We start from the raw sequence: 21,181 nt of genomic DNA, 5'->3' as shown, positions 1-21,181 counted from the left end.
CCCCCCCCCGCCCCTTCTCCTCCTCCTCCCCACCGTTTGGTTTAGGACTGCGCTTCCTCCCTTCCCCTCTGGGTGAGGCCACCGACAGGCAGGTGCTCCGGGCTGGGAAACTTAGCTCCAGCTCTAACTAAAGCGTTAAAGCCTGGAGAAGAGCGGCAGTTGGAGCATGGGCAGTGGGTAGAGTTGCCTTGGGTGTAGACGGCGATTGTGTTCTGGAGCGAAATGGATTAATTGTGTTCACGTGGTCTGGCGCTGTCTTACACTTAAACGTTTCCTCCTGAGGCATTTCTAGAACTGCTTCCATGAAATCTGCAGGTATGCGTCCTTTGTGCTCCTAGTGAGGAGGAATTGAAAGTGTCAGGAATGGCTTGGCTTCCAAGTATTGATCAGACGTTTGCGCAAAATGGTTGCCTAATAGTCATCTCTAGTTCCCTATCAACCCCTCGCATCCTAGTCTCTTGCCATTACAGATTACATGCTGTGATCGTTCAGTTGTTGAAGTATCCTTCCAATAGCAAAGTTGGGAAATACTCTGAAGACATTTTGATATAACAGACTTCATTTTCGGGTCCTCTCTTTGTATGCTTTAAAACTTGATATACCAACCTAACTAGAGAGCACATGCATTCCCCGTGCAGGTTTTTTTTCCCTTTGCTGGGTAGCTTTACCCTTGGGCACATGCTAAGGAACAGTGCTGAGCCCAGCCCGTGCTCCTGCAGTGGGTAAGGGACCACCAGGACTCACAAGCCCTCCCTGCCTGGAACAGACTTCTGCAGGTCTAGTCTAATAAGACAGCTGGACCCCTACCTGTCCTACTGGGGGAGTGACTTGCTAATGCTGTTTCCGAGAAGCCCAAATTTTGTATTCCTTACTCCCTTTGAGGTCAGTGATGAAAAACTGTCACTTTAGGGCAGATTTATGGCACTATTAATAACAGTAGTGTGGAATACCTATAAATTAAAGATAGGAATACTCATTTTTTTTCAAAAGCAAAGGTAATCTTTTTTCCCTAGAGAACCTACATCTCCATTTTCCCTGTGTGTTTGTCAGGAAGCTCAGGAAGTTTGCAGTGCATAGAATTATGATGCATCCCCCTGTAAACCAAACTGTATCTGCATTTTTGTCACTGTGGTTATGTCACCATTGATGAAGCTAATGGTTTAGTAGGAGAATTAAGCATGTGTCAATTTGTGCATCGTCTTAACAAACGCCTATTCAGAGATAACACCATTTTCCTCTGTACTGCTTTTTTTCTTGCCCATAGGCACTGCTAGTTCTATTTGGGACACCAGAATAATGTTAATAACTTTTCTGTAAGTCAGTCTGACAGCACCATTGTCACATTAATTCATCTGTGTGCTACATTTGGGGCATGCATTACAGGGAAGATGGTTCACAAATCCGTCATTGGTGAACCTGTCATCTCCAGGCACAACTGTTCTGCTTCTCAAATGAAACTGAGATTCGTTCCTGGGATTTATCAGGCCACTCATGTGGTCTCACTGATTTTAGTGGGATCATGTTCCTTCTGAGTTCGCTCTGACATTGTGAAAGGAGAGAGTTGTCTCCCAGGTGTCTTCACCCAGGTCCCACTTCTCCGAGTCTGAGCACTATTGCAGTGTTTTGGTAAATGCCCGTTAATCATACTTCTCTCCAGGCAACAGTCTGCGCTCCATCATGAGTGTGTAACTGGAGCAGCTACAGTTTTGGATGTGTATTTGCAGTTTTGCTATTCCAGACCAAGTGAAAGAAAAGTCTGGTCCATACTGTGTGACTTGAGGTGGTATTTTATTGTAGAGCAGGACGATGTCTTTATTCTGCTAATGGCATGAAGGCTGGATAATGATCCATTAGCACAAAGTCCAGTAATCCATGAACGGCTATTGAGTGATGGGTCTTTAAAGTGATAATTGTCTAAAGTAGAAGACATAATTAGCAGGAATTCTAGACCAGAAAGATTCTATGGCTTAATTTATTTGTCTTTCATTCATGACCAGACAAGATTAATTATTTTTCCCGACAGAATCCTTCAGGGCTTCCCATTTGTCTCTTCAACCTACGCAAGACACTGCAGTGACAGTTACTTTCACTCTGAGTATATGGAGGGAGCTGAAGTCCCTGCTGGACAGTGACAGAGGTGGCAGTTCCCAACAGCATGATGTAAGGAGACGTGTGCGTGTCCTCAGGAATTAGCATGTTGCTCCTGATGCTTGAGAGAAGTTGGTTTCCTATGGGATTGTGCTGATAAAAGGCTCACTGATAGATAAAAGGGTTGATGAAGCTTTTTAGAGATTTGCTTTTTTCCAGTGAGCCTTCTGATCCTGTAGGTCCTGACAAAGGCCAGCGGGATGGGTGGGCGTGAGCGGGCTGGGTGCTTGCCCCCGTTCCTGATGGCAGCCTTGCAGTTAAGATTGACCCATCCTCCTTAGCAACTTGGACTGAGCAGTGAACTTTGGGCTTTGTGTGACTAAGCGAATGCCAAGCAACTAAATTGGGACTTACCTGTGTCTGAGACCATATTTTCTCCAGTAGACATAAGGAAATTGTAATTGTTTAAAACTTTTTTACACTGCTGGGAAATTAGGAAAGAAAATCTAATATGAACTCTTATGTGGGAAGGGTACTGTCTGTTAGCAGGGAAGGTACTGCGATCCAACCCCTTGTGATTTGTTGACATCTCAGTGTTTTTGTTGTATGTGTCCAGGTCTAGTGTCTATTCAATCTAATTTACACAGTGTTTTCATTATTTTTTTGTAGTTATTACTATTATAGTTTCATATTCTGACATTGAAAGCATGGCTCATAAGGGAGAAAGCACACAGAGCCATTGATTAGCTTATATTTCTGCATTTATGAATGCTAATATTCTGTAATCATTAAACAGAAAGAAGCTGTGACATGTTTAGCAAATGGCTGATTTTGTCCCAGCAGTTCTGAAAGTAGCTGTTCGTACTTACTAGAGTCAGTTACTTAAAGCCAATTATCTTTTCTTCTTAAGTTCTCTCAGAAATACAAACCTTTTGTTTACATTGCGTTTCCATAATTGTAATTAATTGTCTCTCTTAGTTTCTAATTTTATCTTCTGGCCTCTCCACCTCTTTCCAGACCTGTGTTAATAGGGACTTGGCCACTATTGGTAGGATGTCACGTTAATTCAGCCTTGCTCTTATTATCTAAACTGCACTCTTTCGTTCAGAGCAATGGACCAATTCAGTTGTATCAGGCTTGTCTGGAAGGTTACATTACAGCGGCACGGTTATTATCTGTAATTGAACCTGTAATCTGGAAGAACTGTTACACCTCAGGTGCAAGCCAGCCAGATAAAAATATCCCACTGCATCAGTTGGGGTTCTTAAAAAGCATAGGAACATCTTTCTCCATAGAGACTTCAGGACTGGAATTGTCTACAGAAGCACACAGTATGAACTTTGCTACTCAACTGTGTTCATCTCTGGCATTTCTTTTTTACCCTTCTGGGACCTGTGTTGCTTTAAGAACCTAAATAGATGGTATTCCATTTGTTCACCTCCAGCTGAGGTGTTTAAATGCAAGAAACTCTTGTGGACAGCGTAAATAAGAATGCTGAAGCTCTGTGTTTATTTGGAGTAGTTTAAACATCTTGTTTTGTGGTAAACCAAACAAACAACACCCTCCCCCCCCGCAACAAACAGAAAAAAACCTCCCAAAAAACCCAATACCCAGCCCAAAACCCCAAACCAACCAACAACAAAAAAACCCTCCAAACCGCCAAAGCAACCCACCAAAAAAACAACCAAAGGAAAAAAACCCAAAACCCCATCTTAGAGTAGAAACACCCAAATGAGACTGCAGCCCTGCAGGTATAACCTGTTGGAGTGCGTGGTGCTTCTGTGTGAATGTCAAAACCTCACTTGGAAGACAAGCAGCGAATGCTTCCGCTCCAATGCGGGAGACCATCAGCTGCAAGCGAGGAGGTGGTGTAGGACAAAGCATATAAGACAGGGCAACAGGAGGACAGTACCTTGCTTGTGTGATGCATTTGTTGAAGGCAGATGCAATTTTGAGTGTTGTGGATTAAGATGAAGGTGTTAGTGCTGTGAGGCCCAGCCTAATGCAGTTCTGGTCAGCAGTACTTGAGCAAGGGGAGCTTGGGAACAGGCAGAGAAAAGGACTACAGAAGTGGAGACGAGATGAGTCTGGTTTGTTAGCTTGGAAAATCAAAGACTGAGAGGGGATGTGACTGCTGACTATGAATGCATTGCGAAGGGAGAGCTCAGGGAAGAAAAGGCTTATTTGAACTGATGGGGAAAGTTGGAACAAAAGCAAATTGAAAATTGCCCATGAGTATATAAATAGACACAGGAGAAACTAATGTACTTTGTGGAGATTGGTAGTTTTGGAAAAATTGTTGAAGCATCCTATCTATACTCTTGCTCTGAAGTTGTAAATGTAATTAGTAGCAAGTAATATATTGACTAATGTGAATACAAGGCTGGAGAACTATTTAAGTGGTCCCAATTCAATTCTTGTGTCCAGTGAAGAGAAAATAAGAACAGTAGTGTTTCCCTTCCATTCTGGAAAATGTTACTGTACAGAGATCAGGCTGCTCTCTACCACACTATAATGATGGTTTGAGACACTCGCGTGTTAGGCAAGAAAAAGTATTGATACGTAACCGTGTGCCTTTCCACAGGGCTTTAATGGGTTGTCTTTGAGTAATGAGTGAACATTCATACGTGTAATGCTGAAGTACTCTATGCATCAAAATTGCCTAAGGATTTCTCATAATTTTATTGGGAAAAGCCGCTAATAGTTGCGTTTGCAGGATATTAAAATTCTTATTTGTTTATGTCTGAAATTTTTGGTTACAGAAGTGTGGAGGTTGCTGCTGTGCCTTGTACTCTAGGGAGTCTTATCTGCCTAGAAGCAAAAATGTCAGTTTTCTTCAGTAACAGCGAGATACAGCACTGTATGTGCACACAGAGAATAACAAACTGAAGACAGATCTGGGTTTAAGCTATTTTAGTAGTTTCTGTAGAATAGAGCAGATAGGCAATTATAATGTTCGGAATAGCCTTGAGGACTTGATGAACCCACTTTCTTTGCCTTCCTGTTGCAAACAGTGCCAAAATACAAAGTACATCATGCCTCTAGGCTTGGAAAAAGATTTTTTTTTTTAATTTTCTCAGGGTTTTCAAGCTGTAAATGTGGATCATATTTTGTTTGTTTGCTGGCAATAACAATGTTGGAGTGGCTGTGTTGTCAGACCAAACATCCATCTACTTTGCTAGCAGATGTTTGGGGCTAAAAGTATAAAGGGTATAAAAAACTCCAGTGTGTACGTAATAACCCTTCCTGTGGCACGTGCTCCCAGTGCCTGCCGGTCAGCAACATAAGTACTTCCTTAGCTAGAAGCTGCATCTAGATAATTGCATTTATTTACTTTACATCTGATAAGGTTTTTTTTCTAAAGTTTTTTGGCATTCACTCAGGCTTGTGACCATCTGTGGGAATTAACTCCAAAATTTATGTTGGCTGGTGTAAACCTTCTGCTTGAAGGGAAACGGTAATTCTATGCAACCTCGCCACATTCAGACTGTAATGGATGGTGCAGGTTTGGTTGCTCGATTACTTCGCCTTTGAAAGACCATTGACTGGATGTACTGAACCGAGGGCCAAGCCTGTAAGGTAGGTAGGTATTTAAGTCATGTTAGGAGTTTTGGTAGCTTTGAATGTCTGCCTCCTAACGTCTTACTGAAGAAAGGGGTTGAGAACGTTGTGGTGACAACATTTTCTTCTGCCCCTGGGAAAGGGTAGGTGGCAAGAATGGGAACTTCATTCTAGACTTCAATATTGAGGTGCTGAGCCACTGCAGCGCAGCTTTGGTACAGTGCTGCCCTGGATATCGGTACTTCCACTACTTCACATGGCACTTTGAGGTAGACCACTCAAACATTTGTCTTGTGCTGGCACTAAGCAAACAATATTTTTCCGTAATTATTTTGCCATCTGACAGCGTGCAGTGAGCTGGCTGTCCCAGCCACCAGCGAACATGCAGGGGAAATTGCTGACTGCTGATCTGGATTCCTGCATCTGCTCATAGTCTCTTGTTTCAGGAATATCCAGCTCATCCTTCAAAAGGTTCTTCCAAATCACCTACTTCTATACATCCCAAGTTGAGGGAGGGAGGGAAACTTAGTCCAAAGCAATTGCTTATTTTGAGAGATCATCTCAAAGATTTCCCAAATGTAAGGGATGCAATTGTGCACCGCCTTTATTAGATGAACGCCTACTGCTGTTACACAACCAGTTTTGGACAGCTTCACAAGAGATTGCTTATGGCAGGTGTTATTGCAGTGTTTTTCCATTCATTTCAGTCTGACAAGCTGAGCTTTTGTGCAAGTTCTTGTAGGATTTTTTTGCTTCAATGATCTTGAACTTTTGTGCCCAATGAATGGGAACATAAAATGCATTATGTTTTACTTTTTGTACAGTAAAATGGTCTATTTTGGTTATTAGAGCACAAGAGCTTTGGGAGAACAATATTAAATCTTTGCCGAATTGCACGTGTACATTAGGCTTAATGTTTGCTGGTGGGCAATGCTTTATAATTAGCTCTGCTGAAGCCTCATGCAAGCCCTGCGCTTGAGGCTACAGTGCTAAAGATGCCAGATGTAGACTGCAGAATTCAAGCTTATATCTTAATAGTCAGCTTCCATTTAAGTTTTATAATGATGCTTGGGAAAGCAGGACAAGTTAATAGTGCAGTAATTTATATTTTGGTTTATATTCTGATTTATGTAGCAAAATATCCATAATTCATTCCTTGAGACAACCAGATGTAACTGAAAATGTACATGCAGGAAGGGCATTAAAGAATTTATTAAAGTTCACGTAGCTTGAAAAGGTGCCTAAAAATGCCTGAAGAAACTGTGTCTTCGTGCTTTGTTGAATGTGTAACTACCTTTAAGAACACTGTGTCTATCACTAGATGCATCCTTTGGGGAAAGGAGGAGTTTAATGTGTGGGATTGGTCTTGAGCGGGTGTATCAGGCAGTTGAGTTCTAATGCAAAGTGTTCTTCCCCTTCCATCTTTGTATATTTGTCAGCTTCTCGAAGAAATGTGTCTTCATTAATGACAAATGAGTAGAGTTGATAAAAGCTTTAATCTGATAAAAATGACAAGTTTTTAATGCAGCTAATACAGTTTTATTCATTGATAGCTGACTTTTCACTAGGAGGTTGTATTACAGTTTTAGGTCTAAGATTAAATTTGGGTGATGAATATGAAGATGTTATCTTCTTATTTCATGATCTATTTACTGTAAGAAGTAGAAGTTCTCTAATCAGCTTTTCTTGCTCTTTAGCAGAATTAGTCTTTGTACCAGTTTCCAGCTATTTTGACAGTGAAAAAGGAAAAACCGATGAGCCAGAAAATTAATATTCTTCTGATGCTGTAATTTCAAAACTATTCATTAAATCATATTCTCACTTATTGGAAAATGACTATTTTGCAGTAGAACTTGCACTGTTGTGCCTCTGTCCAGTAATCTAAGCCTTGTGAGGTATGGGTTTTAGTGTTCAAAAATTGGGCTTCCATTTTTGGCAATTCAGCAAAGGCTGGTGCTTTTGGTAATACATTTTCTTTAATTATGAATGGGGATGTGGCTGCTGCCTGGTGCCACGGGCAGGTTCAGATGCTGCCAGGCTGTGGGGAGGGAGGGCCATCCCCCGTGTCTCGGGCAGGGGTGCATGGCAGCCGATTCTCCGGCAGGTACGTTGGACCACAGCCGCTCAGCCCTGCCAAGGGGGCCTCTGCCTGAGCTTGTGTGGCCTCTCCGCATCCTGGCCAACCTATAGCAGCAAGCATGAGGCAGGATTTTTGCCCAGGAATTACTGGTTCAGGTTTACGTGGCGTACGGGTATCTTCTGTGCTTTTCAAGGGACTTTTTAGCTGGTTTTGTAGCCTAACAGATGTGAGCTGCCTAGGGAGGAGAGGCCTGAGCAGCGATTCCTGCAGCTGTCTGTCCTGTTGGTCATCTGTTTTGCTGTGGGAATATCTGCTGGTTATCCCGTGGGCTATTCCCTTGCACAGATGAGCTGGGAGTGCCTGGGTGGCAGGTTTAATGTATCTTTTCTTCCAGGGAGCTAAAAATATTGGCGTTGGTTTGGCAATTATACCCTGAGACAAGCCAGCACCGTTTTGTCCCTCTGGCATTGCTTTTGGTATAAAACAGGCCACATTTTCCCCCATCTCAGCCAGAAGCTGTGAGCTGAACTACGGTGTATTTTAAATGAAAACATATCTGTAACTATGTGCATAGAAGAGAAGAATTACAGTTTGCAGATATTACAAGAAATCTTTAAATCCCCTTTTTTATGAAATGACCAGGATAGTTCTTTGACACTGTCTGCTTTGTACCTGGAGGTACTTGCTGTCTTATCTCAAAATAATTCCAGTGGTTTAATGACAGAACTTTTTTTGAACCACAAATTAAGACGACTGGAAAATAATATTAGCCTGGGGGAGATGGATTTTGAGTCAATGAACATCTTTTAAATGAATTTTAGTGCTTTTATAGCTGAGATTGTCAAAAGCTGTTGGTGTGATGAGGCTTGGAGGATGGTTCACGTGTTTCTTGAAACCAGCTTAAAAAGTTGAAAGAAACAGACTTTTAAGCATGCAAGTTATTGGAAAGTGTCTTCCAAGGAAGGGCTTATCGGGCAGAAAATGTGGGCAGGAAAACCAGACATACAAGTGAGTCTGTTAGGTTTCCTGCCAAAGCTTGTGATTGTGCGATACCTATGAAACAGTGGCGGCTGTTGAAAATATGTACTGCTGTCTTATGGTGATCATTCATGTTAGTCGAATACAGGTAACAGAATAACAATTTCATATTCTGAAAGCTTGCTTGTCACCATCAACTCTGAGACTTTGATAGAACTTTGCATGTTGTGGCTCTGCAGAGCACTCCCAGCAGAAGCATTGTGATCCCCCTGAGAACAGGGTATGTACAAGAAAGCAAAGCAAACTGGAAAGATGTGAGGGTTACTTGGCCATTGCTTAAATAAGATGTAGGTGCAGTGTTAGATACTATAAAGTGAACTAGTTGCCTTTTGACTTTTCCCTTTGCAGACAGTCAAACTCTAATGTAGTGTGTCTCCAAGGGCACACCAGTTTCAGATTTGACTCTGACTGACAGGGCTAGGGATTGGATGCAAAACCTGGCTTGTCAGTGAAGAGTTGTCATGGTGATTTTTTATTTTTTTTTTTACTTTTTTGGAAGTTGAATAAACCTACAAGTATTTTCATACCATGTGGCGTACATCTCCTGAATAACATCAAAGTCTTCATTTGTTTGCTGTAATGTTCTTGCTAACCTATATAGCTTGCCCTGATTTCTAAAGCCATATAGCATTTAAACACTTCTGATTTTAAAATGAACTTTATTTTGAAGACAAAATAATAAGTGTATTAATGATTGGGCAAGGTTTCTTAGAGAGCAGCTTAGGTGTTAAAGATGCTTGTGTATAGCTCCTCTCATAATATAGAATGATAGGAGTGTGAAGTAATTTGCACTTAACACGTTATCAAGTGCAATCTGATATATCAATAATAAACTATAGAGGGGTGACAGTTTATTTTTTGTTGTTGAATTGCAACTATAACACATCAATTTGTTTGAATGTAAATAATTAACTATCTAGAGGCTTCAGAGTGATGACTTCATCCTTTAATCTTGTGAACTGAGGTGTGAACCAGTGGTGGGGTAATGATGTAGCTGTTCCATTTCCCTTGTAGTAACTGAGAATGAGTGACACTTCTCTCTGCAGAGCATGACTTCTGCCATGTCCTGCCATCCTCAGCTGAAAGCGTGATTAGAAGCACAAACTTTGAGTACAGCCAAGAACGATCCTACAGTGGGCTTGGGGGTTGTTTCATTTTATAGGTTGCTAGATACAGTCAACATATACCTTGCAGTGTACTGCGATCTATCGTGACATGCAGTGACTGTGTGAAGTCTTACTTTTTGTGTTAGCAACAGCTAAGAAATAATGATTTCTCAGTAAGTAAAAAGTGTCAACTCCAATTTATCTTGTCTCCCATCTCACTCAAGTTCTACAGGGGTTTTTTTTTTGTGGATTGTTTTTTTTTTTCTTCTCAGTCACACTGTCTATCGTGTAACTTCTTCCTATCACGGGCTAGACAAATTCTGTCCTCTTTTATTGCTGTCACAATCTTTGAGAATATAACTGGGGATTCCTTTGGTATGCTGATGTAAATGTCACTGTAAAGGCCAGCCGAATAGTGAAACAATTAGAAAATGCAATAAATCAAACACGTGAAGCATTATATACGGAGCCTGCTTTATTCTTGCCATGCTTTCCAACGCTGTGCCCCTTGGGCTCCATCATAAGTAAGTGCAATTTATGCAAGTCTGAATGTTTCTGCCCATTGTTCCATGCTGACTATAAACCCACTGATTTCAGTAGCAGTGAGTTGGCTTAAACAAGCACAGTATTTAGCCAGTAGCGTGGTAATTTTTTATAGCTACTGGGAGAGTTAGTGCTCAGCATCTCGCAAGAGACTACTTGTACTTACGAAATCAAATGCTCAGTGATGCACAGACTAACCCATTTGCATGCTTTGTGCTCTAACTGGCCTGATTCTGCAGAATGGCTGTTCCCCTTCAAGTTACTGACAGAGACAGGAGGAGGGGGCACAAAACCTGGGGAAAAGGAGTGCAGTCTACAGAGGTTCTCTCCTTCTGCCTTGCAGAATCCCATGGCTGCAGATGCTGGTAGTTACTTTGGAGTGAGGGTGGCTTTTCCCTTCTGCATTCAGCCTGCGTCACTCTCCCATTCTTTAACTGGAGTATGGTAATCTGTTCCTGACTGGCCTCCCTAGGTGCCAGCAGGATTTCCTTGCGCTTGCCTGTAGAGGAATTCTTCCCAGGCGTTATGCACACTTAATGCCTGGAGCATCTTAATCGCACTGCTATGCATGCATGTCTCATACCAAAAGTAGTCGCTGCTCCTGCATTCCCACAGCAGCAGCAGCAGCAGCACAGAGCAGATGCTTCCAGCTTCCCTCTCAGGCTGTGCTTTTTGGTTTTGAAGAAAGTTGCCTAGTATTGTTTCCGGATTTGTGCTTTCCTGTCTTTGTGTTATGGATCATGAAGATTTCGTCGTCCTCGTAAAGAGTAGTGCTGGCAATGTTCTGTACTTCTAAGGATTGCTTTCCAAATGTTTTGGCTCTGGAGAAATGCAGATTAAATTGAGGCTTTCCTGCAGTGAGAATTTCCATTCTACTTGCCAATAATGCATGAGTTACAAATTTAATGGCAGACCTTGAAGTATATAAAAATTTAAGTCCAGAAAAAGGTAAGGATGTTTGAGTTTGGAATTACTGTAGGAAGAGCTCATAACATTTCTGGAGGTGATTATAGAAAAATCAGGTAACTTTATCCTTATGATTGGTAAGTTACATACAATATTTATATGGACATTATTAATATAAAGAATGTATATATTCCTGTATATTGTAGAGGAAAACTTGATATTTTTGTATTGACTTGAAAGTACATTTCTCTATGAAAACATGTGGATGGTATGTGAGATACTGCTCCTATGATATGGATGAACTGCACTTGTGTGTTATCTTAAATTATTACCAATGTATTTGCCTTTAAAAACATTCTTGACCTTTTCATCTGTTGGTCATTTTGCTGTGGCATGGCTTTCTATGGAAAAGAGTTTCTAGGTTTTTTTCCTAGTAGCACTTATAAATAGTATAACACATATGCAAATGATGTGTAGAATTCTGATCAAACAGCATTGGATGAGAAAGATATGTCTTTCAAGAATTGCAGGACGATACAAAAAAGGAAGACATCTTGAATAACTTTCTTCAGTAACTTGTAGTTTATAATGTCTGATTGTGTTCAATTTAGGTCAGTGCTGGATGGAAAGAGGTAATTATTTTAAGCCTCTAAGTGGATATAGAGTAAATGCTGTAGAGAGAAGGAGAAATCATGGTAGATAAAGTTTATTTTTGTATTTTGCTCATCCTTAATGATGTTGGGTTGTGTGCTTTTAAAGAAAAAACTTAGAAAATACATTTAGCAAAGAGCTGGCTTGTTAAAATTGGGTAGTTCAGAAGACATCTTCCAACAAGATCATCTAATTTTAAAACAAACAAACTAATCTAAAATAAAACCACCAAAAGTCATGGATCTTACTTTGAGATATCATTTTGCCCACTATGAAGCATGTTAAAAAAATTTAAGGGCAGTGTTGGGGGCTGATATATACTGGGATTTTTTTCCTTTGTGTTTAGCATGGATGATTTTATTTGATAAGTATTTTTTAACTAGGGAAAGTTACTGGAAATAGACACACCTATTGTATAAGGAATTGAGACTATTTTAAGAAAAAGTCAGTTATTTGTATATCCTCTCAGGGAAGGGCCTCCTATGTTGGAGTTGGTATGCTACAGTTCCAAACATTGTATTTTTATTTTGGAGGGTTTTGTTACACAAAACTCTACATTAAGCTTTGATGCATATGGTTAGGTAAAGGAGACCAGGTGTTACTCCATCTGCTTTCTGAGACACAGAAGGTAATGGATATGTCCCCATTTAATAATTTACAAGAGCTAGCTTATTTGAACGGGGTTTTTGGAACACTCCTAGAAGAAAAGCATCAGTTTAATTTTTGAAGCTCGTGGAAATGTGTGTGTATGTGTAGATAAACCCATCTCTTACTGAAGTACTCAGTTGACAGTGAGATTCTGTTTGAGGTCATTTTGCAGTCCCTTTTCCTTAGCCAGGTATAAGAGCAACCGCCAAATTTCTTTAATCTTTTCCAGTTAGTAGCACTGCCATTTCTCTGTCTGGTGGAGGCAGTTAAAGGATGCGGAAGCAACGAGTATAACTCTGTCCCTTGCATTCAGGTTTGGCTGCTTTGGTGTCATTGCAGCAGTGCGTGTGGGGTCACGGCTGGGCTCCCGGGGTGTCCCCCCACACACAAGGAGGGCTGACACAGCACTGCGCAAGCGCAGACTTTGGATGTTGTGTTTTGTAGGCATGAATATATTCACATGCTTGGATGGTGGAAGAAGGCAGAGTGCCTGATCTCCCCCTTACTCAGTCTGGTGATTACTTTAGCCTGCCAGCACCGATACTGATAACAGCAGGATCACACCCCTTGCACAATTTATGCGCATAAGAGTGCTCGTATGATAGCGCCTGGATAAAAGGATAACTGAACAAGCAGGTGTTGTGTGTGCAGTCGTTGGCCAACTGTCTGACTTGGCTCCGCAATGAGCGCTTGCAGGAAGCAGCAGCTCCGCGTCTGCCAGCGGTTTGGCTGTAAGTTTGTATGCGACTGCTAACCACTGTGAATGGGAAATGCACTCGTGCTCAAAGAGGAGTTGGCAGTGGAACATTAATGGGCATGGTGTGGGAGGAGTGGTACAGACTTCCTTGGGTATGGGTTTGGGTCTTTGGCTGACAGGTTGTGGTACTTTGTAGTTATCTTGTTACTGCTTTAGCAGAACACTAGGGTTGCAGTCCGTACAGCTAAGCAGAGAAACAGCAGTGAACTACATCGAGTTTCATTCACAGGGTCTGTTGCAGCAGCCTTTTTTGAGGTCATTATAAGTGCTTCTTTGGGACTGTTGTATCTTTACATCTATCCAAGCACCTGTAAGACAGGTATTAAGTATAGGCTCTAGAATAGTAAGTGATATATAAAGGAATTAGTTTAGAACAGCATACTGTTCTGAGTGCATATTGAAGGCATCAACCTCCTGCTGTGAAGAACTTGGTCTTCCATGGGTTTAATTCCAATAATAGCTTAAATCTACCCCAGCATTATATGCACTCGCAATAAGTTAGCATATGCACATGGCAGCTTTGAAAGGTCTAAAGCCTCTGTGTTGTTTGGTATGTTCTGAGGACGTTACCCTGCGTGAAGTGAAATACCTCACCTGCCAGCCTGAAAGGAGTATTCTGTGGTGTGAAGTGCCGGGTCCCTTCCCTGGCACTAGTCAGGTTTCAGAGGATGCTGGAGCTGGATGCTGATGGCTCCATGAGGGGTATCTGCTCTGCTTCTGCAGAGCCAAGGGTGTGGTAAACCAACTAGTAACTAGGTGATATGCTTGTTAACTACTTTGGGGGGTTTTTTTTGTGCTTAAGAATTAAATACACTCTTGTTTCAATAAATCTACAGAACATTATTATTATGTGCAACTGAAAAGGTTCTTAGAGTTTGTTGAAGAACTGTGCCTTTTTGAAACTATGTGGCATAGACTTAAAACCATTAAAGTAATTCTTACTGCTTTGATGAAATGGCCAAATGCTGTATTGGATCAACATAAGTGGTGTCAGTGTCATGGCATGCAGTAGCTTGGTGAAACCAGGGGTTGGTGAGTGGAGCTTGATGAAAGAAAAGTTCACAGCTTTTTCCGGCATGGAGCTTACCTGCAAGAAGAAATGTGAGTGCTTGTGTTTCCTCTTTACCATGTATTTTGAAGTAGTCCCTTAAGAAGCTCATGTTGTAGAGGACAGCCTGTTAGTATGCAGGCAGCATTTTGTGCTGGTTTGTGTGCTTCCTGGGTGACTGAAATTAAAGTTATGGGAAACCATAAGCTGGCTTTTTTAATAAAAGTGACAGGAAACCCAGCTGTAGGTAAGGAAGTTTGTGCCTGTTCTATGTCAGGTTATTGGTATCCTCAGCAGTATAACATATAACTGGTTTGGAGGCATTTTCATGTTACCAATAGAAACATTGATCAGCATGAAACTCAGATGCGCAAAACATCATTATTTTTGGAAATAAAATTACTTTGGTGTTTGAGACTGTCAATCCATTGCTTGTCCATAGATGACTCCCTGTTGGTGACTTGCACCAAGGTAGCTTGAGAATAGAATAGATAAACATGTTTCTTTGGCAAAATGACTGTTTCTCATGAGTGTGAATAAATTAGCTCCTATCATCAGTTGCATTCTAGTCTTCATTCATTACTTTTAAAGGTTAATTAACTCCACCTTCAGTTCTACTCTGCTTATTCCCCTCCTACTCTTTAATCAAGCCCCAGATGTGGATTTATTTGGCAGCCTGAAGGGGAAGCAATGCTTCCTCCAGCCTAGCTGCTGTCACAGCCCAGTGTGATGAGCGTGCTCCAGGTCCTGGGGTCTGGATTCCTCTTCCACCCACTTCATCCTGCAGCCACAGCTGCTTTTGTGCCCTGTGACTTATTCCCCTCACCAGGCTGTGATGCTGTACAGGTGCCAAGATTGCTGTGACATATTGCTATTTGTTGATAAATGTGCAGGCATCAGAATTCACTGTTTGTGCTGAAGCTGGGACAGTTTATCCTCTGCATGTCTACTGTGTGGGGACAGGAGCAAGCTTTATGAAAGGATATTCTGGTGGGGTTTTCCTATTTTTGTTTTGTTGGAGAAGTTAAGGGGGGGTAAGATATAAAGGAATCTACCTGAAGTGTAGATCTCAAAAAGGGAATCATAGGCCCTGTAAATAAGGCACTTTCCTAGCAAGTCATTTTCTGTATTGCACAGTACTCTGTAAAAGATAGTCTCACTGTAGGAACAAAACTTATAAATAAGGATCATAAAAACTCTTGGGGGATTGTATTGTATTGCCAGGTCTTTGTTTTGATGCTTCTGATTCCTTTCTGATCTCTTGGTGCAAAAGAGGAGGGGGCCTCAGTCTGGGAAAGGACTCTGGGTGCTCCTATGGCAAGAATAACTATTGTCAAGGATCAGCTGTGGAGAAGGCATATAGCAAAAACCTTTTACTTGTAATATGAAAATAAGATGAGTTAAATTGATCATTCTAGAAGCATTAAGCCAGAAATCTCAATATGGTAGGCTGAAACAGCAGTTACTATGAAAAATGTTATTACTCAAGCATAACTTCTGGGAGCTACTACTCCCAAGCTTTTGGTTTTGTTTTGGTTTTTTTTGTCTTTTTTTCTTTAAAAAACCCCAACACCAGACAGTTCCCAGACCTACAAAGAGTTAAAACACTGCTGATAGATTTTGGTTGTTTGGTTTTTTTCCTTCTGGGTGATATATGTTTTTGTTCTTAAGCTTCACTGGTTTTGTGTGTTTGCATATTACTTAGTGAATTTACAAGCATGAGTTGTTTTTCAGATTTTATGATTTTCATTGATTGTAAGCCATTCACAATTGTTTTGAGTAGTCATAGCTTGTGTTTGACTGGTTACTCTACTTGTTTTGATTCTCTACCTTCTTGAGGGCTGAAATGAAATACCTGCATGCTTTTCAGCTGGGACTTGTAAGGCCTAGCACCAGCCTTTGGTGTCTCTGCTGGTGTGTGTGACTTCCTTGAGGATTTCTTGGTATTTGCAGAAGTGTGAGAGATTGTCCATCTCATGTCTATGCAATTCACAAAGATTATGATTAAATCCACTGTAAGAAGCTTAATGTAAAATTCCGTAAGTTTGGAAGAGTTGCTGCAAAACAAATTAAAATCTGGCATTAAATGTGATATGTGGCTATTAAAAATGGTCCTGACTGGGGCCATGGATTCCCCCAGACCTGCATCTGCGGTCTCTGCTCCCCTGGGCTTTTTGGCTGTTACGTAACAGAACAGCAATCAACAGTTTGATGACGCTAGTGGTAAGCTGCGTGGTGTGCGGGATATTAGTGCTGTTCTATGGGATTTAGATAAAATGCACTCTCTGGGGGATGGAGGTAGGGAGTAAATGGCTTTTAATGGTATTAGCGTAAAGGCAAACTTAAAGTATACTCATGGTGAATAAATGATGCAAAATAGGGTGATGAGGAGTTCAGACAACTGAGAATGTTGGGGGTTTTTGGTGTGGGGGGTTTTTTTTGTGATTGCATCTGGAATATCTTCACTACTTGGATCATGATAGTCTAATTGCATACTGTTCTCTAGTTAAGGGGGGTGTGTGCTTTTTTCTTTGCACATTCCTTCAATGCCTGCTTCTGAGAACGTGCATCTGCATCAGTGAAAAATGGACTCCAAGTTGGATCCAGGTACATGATTCCAGTGCTGGGAGCATGCTGTGACTCCTTTGTCAACCACCAACTATCTACTTTTTATATAATAGCCTCACTTAGCGTTCAGTTTCTGGAGTTTGGGGGTTTTTAAATCTGAAAACTTGAGATAATTACTATGGAGGCATTTGGGGGCTTATAAAGTAAGATGAACCATGCTTTCCATAGTGTAAGAGCAGTTACCCTAAGGTGAAGTGTAGGATCCTGTTCTGGTTCTTGGGATACGGCAGTACAGTGAATCACAGGAGATGTCTGCGGAAGTCCTGGGAATCATGTGGGTGGGAACAGCACGTGGCGGTGATGGTAATGGGGAGTCTTTGGTTCTTCCCTCTCTGAAGAGAGAACAAACAATATACCTGCAAAGTGTATAGTAATACCAAAAATACTGAATGTAGGGGAGAAGAGCTGATGTTGCAGTTAAAAAAAAGTAAATTCTCCGTTTTATGGGTTTCTTTTATCTCCTCAGGCTTAATGCTGATTTAATGCAGCTTGCTGCATATAAAGTAGAAACACAGTTTATATCCTCTTTCATAATTATACTTCTCATTGTTTGGTAATGCTCTTTATGCCTTAGTTAATCTTTTTGTTTTGTCAGATGGCTATAACATTAAGTCCATAAAAGCAAGACATGTGAGACCAAACATTTTTTCTTTTGGTTGCACTTTGAATTATTAATTTCTTAACATATAGTAGTATAACGGGGAAAAATAAGAAAGAACTGTTTTTGTGGACAGCAGTAAAAAGTTTGTTTTGATCTTTAATTAAAAAAAGAAAATAAATCTGTGTCACAACTTCAGTGGTGTAATCTTAATACTTAATCGTAGGACTCTGTTCCTAAAGCTGTTAAATATATTCACATTCTACTGTATTTGTTTTTGTTAAGGGCTGACTGTATAAATTTACTAAGGTTTGCTGTGGACACTTAAGCTGTTGGCACGTAGCAGTTGCACACACCGCCCCTTGCAAAAATAGGTTTTACTGGCTGTCCTGAAATTGAATTAATAACTCATTGTTTAAAGACCTATGGCTTGCTTGTGCTATCTCACAGAAGCTGATGGAAACGCAGGTGAGATTATGCTCAGGGTGAGCTGCGTGCCACTATGGCAATAGGCTGCTGTGAGTAAAATTAGGACAAGCATGGAAGTTTCAACTAAACTTTGCATGTGCATTTGATTTACTGCACAGGACCCACAGAGTAAAATGAGTGGGGCCTTGAGCTTTTTTTTTGTTTTGTTCAAATAGTTAACATCATCTCTTTGCAAGTAATGGTTCTTTGAATGCAATTTTGGAAAAAAGAATGTTTTAAAAGTGAAATACCACTGAAACTGGCTAAAAAAAGTGAAATAAACCCCTGTTCACCCAAAACCTGTATTCTATGAAGATTTTGCTGTAGACTCTTGGCATAGAGAGTTTGCTACTAATTGTTAGGTAATAGTATTTTTTTAGTAATGAAAACCCAAAATATAGCAGCAAAAAATCTCAAACCTGTTCTTGCTGCTGCTTACTTTGAGTGTTACATGACTGAAATGAAGGGTTGGGGAAGCTAATCAGGGCTGAGGGCACAGCAAGACAAAGCATTTAGGAGTTGGGGTAACCCAGAAAACCTTGGTGCAGTGCTGGCTGTCATGTGCGGGCAATGGGGCAGCTGGTGTGCACTGAGCATCCCAGCTGGTGTCTTTGGGTGCTGGTGCTGCTCCTGCACAGTTCCTGCCTGTTGGTTCCAGTTATGAAGTGACCAGCATATTTATTTAATCTTGGATGGACATGCTTTATGGGGAGTGTATGTGTGTTTCACTGCTGTGATGTGCCCTGTATATCAAAGTGCATTTCTATTTTACTGAAAGTGCTGCTAGGTATAATGTTTTAATTCCCTAAATATTTTCTTTCTATTGTCAACTAAAGGGTCCCACATGCCTTAAGTGCTTTGTGGTAAAGCACAACAGCATGCAGATGTGCATGTCATAACAATGACTGTGGAGAATTAAACCAAATTAATTGCAAACTGTTGAAAAACAGGGCTCGTACAGGGAAATGGCTGTTAAACCTGTGAATAGAGCTGTAACTTTTTGCGAGAGATTCTCACAGGGTGTGGTGCTAAGCTATTCCCTGGTTATTAAAGACCTGATTGCACATGGGGATAGATTAGAGCAGAGCTGGACGGAAGGTACTGTTGGCTGATTTGGGGCGGATTAGAGTGCTTTTTGAACGTAAGGCTGCGTATGGTTAGTGGTCAGAGTTCCAGCTTAGTGTTCCCAGGCAGCAGCTTGATTTATTCAGCAGCGAGGAGCAGTGTTGTCAGGTAGAATAAATAGCATCTGCCTAACTTGCAAGATTTCAAGTCACATCTGGACTTACTGGGGGCTTGGATGGCTTTCCTCCTCGCTTCAGAGGTCTACCATGTGCTGGGGAGTGTGGCTACTTCAGAAAAAGTCCAGCTGGCACAGATGGGTTTGTATCTGGTTTACCATTCAATAGAGAAGCAGCTCCTTCTGAAAAGGAGATGTTTGTACTACTGAGAATGATTATCATTGCTTGAACTAAAAATTAAAAAATGCTCTTTGAATTGAGGTCTGTTGTGCTTTAAATGGTTATTTTGGGAGGAAAAAAATAGACTGGTATTTCAATATTATTAAAACCCATTAAACTACAGGATGTCTGTTAGGATGATTTTGGACTGTCAAGAATAAGTTTGCATAACTCTGGGAATAGAATTGACTGTAGTTTTCAAAATTTTTTTCATTTGAAAGAAAAGCTTTAAATATACAATGCATAAGCATAATATTTTATTTGAATTTCCAGATTAATTAACTTTATTCTTGTAGCACATAAACTACATTGTATTCTAGTTCTACCTTATTCATTTTCAGACTTCGAGCAAAAAATGCACAGCTAGTCCTTGTGTTAGAAAAATACCATATAATGGAAACCATGTCTTGTTTTCTCAGATTTTAATATATGTCTGCATCGAGGAGCTGCTTCATTTACTCAGTATTCATGGTTTATCTAGAGGATTAAATGTTTTTCTGGAACTGGTTTTCCTATTCCTTAGTGAAATCATTCTTGAATTGCTCTTCTGGAGCTTTATTCTGAACTGCCTCTGTTCAATAACTTCACCTTATTCAGATGCTAATGTGTGGTGTCTATCTCTTGTGAATGTCTGGCTAGAGACTGAAATTAGCATATTAGGAATAGATTTTAAAAAGACTTTTTTTCTTTGTGTGCTTATATTTTATAAATATCTTAAAGGGGAGGATGGTGTATTTTGTAAATGGTTTGCAGAGTTGAAATTCAATGGGCCTATGAATGGTGTGGCATTTCTATTACTGTAGTCCATTCTTTAAAGTGGATTCTTTCTGTTATTAAAACCTACACAGTAGGGATGATGCAGTTAACTCTCTTGCACATTGACAATTCTTCTCTAAATGTTTGCATCCTGATGGTATTTTCTTGGAACTGGAAAAGTGCAAGCAGAAAAGATTGTGCTTACTTGGGCACTAGACTTATTGCAGATGGCATTTGAGAAATGGAGAATGTTGAGATATTTAGCAGGAACTGGATTTCTTCTACTCTCCTCTATTGGTGAAAAAAGTTTTTTAAAATCTATGCCTTATAACTTTGATTCTGAAGTCTGTCTGAAAAACGTGTATGTGAAAGGCATCTGTAACAATTACAAATGTGATGTAGAAAAGTTTAGGCAATTGAAATGGTGAAGAAGAAACTGGATTGCCTTTTATGACTCTTCCTCCCCCAACCCTCCCCAACGTGGTTTTGTTGGCTGTAATTATCTGAGTGTGGCCCATTTTCTGCTTTTCTTACATTAAAGAAATGTAGTCCTCTTTCTTCTGCCTTTTGCTAGCTGCCCTCAACAACATCTTAGTGGAACCAGGTTTTTTTCTGTGACAACTGAGCTGATGATAATAGAAAGACTTATGTGAGAATTAGTTATTTTTTGTAAGAATTTTATTAATAACTGATAGCCTTCAGTGCAAAGAAGCAGATTTTCTGTGCAGAGTAGCTTGTTGCTAACCTCTTCCTGAGCTAAAACCCTGTTGCAATTGATCAGTCTAGTAGTGAAATTAAAACATGCATGCAGTTTGTATGCCAGGCTAATGTAGCAGTTCAAACTT

The 21,181-nt window shown here is 40.6% G+C and overlaps 1 protein-coding gene across 1 annotated transcript in view; it reads left to right on the top strand.

The window, feature by feature from the left end:
- Positions 1 to 21,181, top strand: part of PLCH1 (phospholipase C, eta 1) — a 68,662-nt gene that overhangs the window by 335 nt on the left and 47,146 nt on the right. The gene's annotated exons all lie outside the window — the stretch shown is intronic.

This window comes from Haliaeetus leucocephalus, unplaced genomic scaffold (genome assembly GCF_000737465.1).
Source record: "Haliaeetus leucocephalus isolate CR32 unplaced genomic scaffold, Haliaeetus_leucocephalus-4.0 Scaffold1014, whole genome shotgun sequence".
Classification (NCBI taxonomy): domain Eukaryota; kingdom Metazoa; phylum Chordata; class Aves; order Accipitriformes; family Accipitridae; genus Haliaeetus; species Haliaeetus leucocephalus.
This window is presented reverse-complemented; position numbering and strand designations above follow the sequence as displayed.